The sequence below is a fragment of the Helianthus annuus genome, chromosome 13 (assembly GCF_002127325.2).
Source record: "Helianthus annuus cultivar XRQ/B chromosome 13, HanXRQr2.0-SUNRISE, whole genome shotgun sequence".
In the NCBI taxonomy this organism is placed as follows: Eukaryota; Viridiplantae; Streptophyta; class Magnoliopsida; order Asterales; family Asteraceae; genus Helianthus; species Helianthus annuus.
Genome location: NC_035445.2, coordinates 148,821,510 through 148,824,758, shown reverse-complemented (window position 1 = coordinate 148,824,758; position 3,249 = coordinate 148,821,510). Strand labels below are relative to the sequence as shown.

The following is a 3,249-nucleotide window of genomic DNA, read 5'->3' as shown; positions in this document are numbered from 1 at the left end:
AACCTTGAGAATCCACAACGCTCATGAAGATACACGTAACATCTAGTTATATTCAAATTTAAACAATGCCCGCCTCAACTGAGATAACGGACATCCATCAAGCACAAAAAGAAAACTTGTGTTTCCCATAGTCACAAAAGATTGGGGTTTGTATTTCGCATAGCCACCGTTTCCGTAGTAAAAAACAGTTGCGGTTTGTATTTCGCATAGCCACCGTTTCCTTAGTAAAAAACGGTTGCGGTTTGCACATTCAATCTTCAATACTTCATTAAAATACCACTAGTAGAAGAACCTGGCACGTCTTCATGTTACGGAGAATGTTCTAAAAATTGAAGGAAAATGAAAAGATCTGTTGAAATTGAATTTGACAACTATGACATCTTATTAAAAGTAGCAATCACCTCCAATCATTTCCTGGTCAAATCACACAATATAAAGTTTAAAGTTATCGTGTGTTGTAGTTTGGAAAGATGACCGAATAGAGATCTGAACAACAAACTGTGGAGAAGTTGTTTGTGTCGGGTTCTTCTGCTAGTTACTCGGAATCGATAAATAACCAACACGAAGATCTCTGTGATCGCTAAGGTTTCCATCAATGGACTGATCGGTAACGTTACTCTACATGTGCTCCGATTTAAGCGGCGTGTTCCGATCAACGTTTATCGACATTGTTAAAGTTGATGAAGAGTTTAGAAACCCTTGAATGATTGTGTTTTTACTGAAAAAAACGTGATACTTGAAAAAACACCATTATATACGGCCCGTATAAATGTGGTAACATCAAAAACCTCCCAAAATAAATCCATTGAGCCGTATGCGTTTTACAAATCGTATACAGATGTATACGGCTCATTTAACTATATACAGGCCGTATATAATAAAATAAAAAAAAACATTCTCTTCGCATTTTCCTATTAAAAAACATTTTATATGGACCGTATAATTATATACGACCCGTATACACTAGAGGGTGTGAAAATAAGATACAGAGTTTGTGGGAAGAAGGAGGGCCTAAAAAATTAGTGAAAAAAAGGTTCATATAAATCTTTTAATACTATACAGAAACCTTCTTTCCTTTCACTTTTTCATCTACTCCAATGTCTGCTTTTCATTTTCTCGAATCTCTTTTTCTTCATTAAAAAACTCATTTTCTCTCAATTGAATTGAAGCTTTCCAAGTATTCTCTCAACAAATCTCTGCTATTAATCTTCTGTAATCTCTTCATTTACTCCCCTGCAACTCCAATTTTCTTTTCGTAAATTTCATTGGAACAGAACAAATCGAAATCGTCGGAGTTTAGGTAGAAATTTCGTTTCTCGCAAACTTCAAGTTATAATCTTGTGTTCTTCTAACAGATCCGGTGTAGGTTGTCGTAAACCACCAGAACAGATCTGAACAGATCTGCTCAACAAATCCTGCACTTCTGATACCATTTTTTTGCCAAACATGGCCTTTGATTTCTTTATATTTGAGTGGTTACCAACTTACGACGTTATTCTAAGCTTTAATCTCTTACACTTCGGTATGTTTTTCTTCCTAGTTATTACTTCCATAAACTAATTTATAAGGATAAAAATAGTACGGTTGGAACTTGGAAATAGAACCATAAACTTGGTAACCTTTTAGACTCGAAAGATTTCAGTATCAATATGCGAGGGGCTGTGAAGTTCAAGGGTCCGGACATGTGTAGTCATAAAGTCTCTTTGTGTTTGTGGGCGTACGGGGCGTTACATCATTAGAGCGCGTACCCTACCCGTCATTACCTAATTATTAATTTTCATTTTTATTAATTAATTAAAAAAACACTTAACTAGTTTTGATCGGTCCATTTTTGAAAACAAACCTCCATATTGCCGCTATATCTGTAACGCTGCATCCATTTTTTTGCCCCATAGCGCCGCATGTCGTGGTGTGGTGGGCGCTGTGGGGCGCTATGGCCCAAAAAAGCCCCACATCGCGCCTCACTACACTCGACCTTATAACTTATTAACTTCTTGAAAATTTAAAAAGGACTTATAATGTGTTTGGGATTGCTTAAGTTAATAAGTCACAATTTCAGACTTATTAACTTCTTAGATAACTCAAAAAGGGTTTTTAAAAAGGAATCCCAAACACCCTCTTAAAGAATACCGGAACCGAATATATCCGATACGGTATGGTTCGGTAATGATTATTATAGTATACGCGAAACAAAAAAAGACGATGTCCAGAAGACATAAAAACATCCCACGGCAGAAGATGTGATCTGTAATTATTGTTGGATCAAGTTCAATTTTCTTTTTCTTTGCATACGGCTCCACCAGGTCACTAAATGCATGAAGAAAAGTCAAGACTTGAATGTGTTTTGAAGAAATTAAAGTATGATACTTGATTCATTGGATATAAAGTCATTCAAGTTCGGGTATTCTTTCACAGAAGTAAAGGCTATGCAACTGGTCAAACTACAAATTATGATTTTGATTCATCTGTCTTCTTAATTGCATTTTAAATTTATTAACCAACTAAATTCATTTGTCATTGTTCTTTGTTTTTTTTTTTATTTCGTTTCATAATTTTTAGGGAAAATTAACTGCTACTCGATGACTTCTTCTTTAACAGTTGCCCACCGGTCACCGGAGAAATTCACGTCTCCATCAAAACGAATTGGCCGTATAATCTCTGAAATATTGAAAAAATCGCAAGAGAACACGGGCTAGTAACGATTAAGAAGGTTAAGCTCCCCTTGTGTGAATATCCGTTTTACGTCAACAAGAAAGCTGCGGGGACATTCCCCGTAATACGTTTTGCAATCGGTGCACCGTTACGTATGTGTTTGGCATGAAAAAATAGTAAGTATATCATTTGGGTTTGGCACATTTTGATAACAGTTTGATGGTTTTTGGATGATACTCACTTGGGTTTGGCATGTTTTGATAAACAATTTGATGGTTTTTGGATGATACTTCATGATTTTGTACATTTGGATGTTGGTTGATGTGTTTTGGCAAAAGCAATGGATGATGGTTTTTGGATGATCTTATTTATCATTTGTCATATATCAGTCTCAAATTTAACATATATATCAACCATGTATTGGAAGTCTTCAAAGTATTTACAAACCCTTAAAAACAAAAGTTGGAAGTTTCAAAACTTCAATTACAATCCAAGAACACTTCATGTTAGTTGAAGCCAAAAATATGATAAACTTCTATACATTAATAAGCTCATACAGGAGATATCTTGCACCATCCATGAACTTGTTATATCCAA

At 35.3% G+C, this 3,249-nt stretch overlaps 1 long non-coding RNA gene across 2 annotated transcripts; it reads left to right on the top strand.

Moving 5' to 3' along the window:
• The first annotated feature begins 1,072 nt into the window (after positions 1-1,072).
• LOC110899683 lies at positions 1,073-3,019 on the top strand. Of its 2 annotated transcripts, none has more exons than XR_002570438.2 (2): positions 1,073-1,522; positions 2,599-3,019. It is a non-coding gene; the product is annotated as an uncharacterized LOC110899683 (long non-coding RNA). The 2 variants fall into 2 exon arrangements; XR_002570437.2 differs by having other exon boundaries at positions 2,304-3,017.
• The last annotated feature ends 230 nt before the right edge of the window (positions 3,020-3,249 follow it).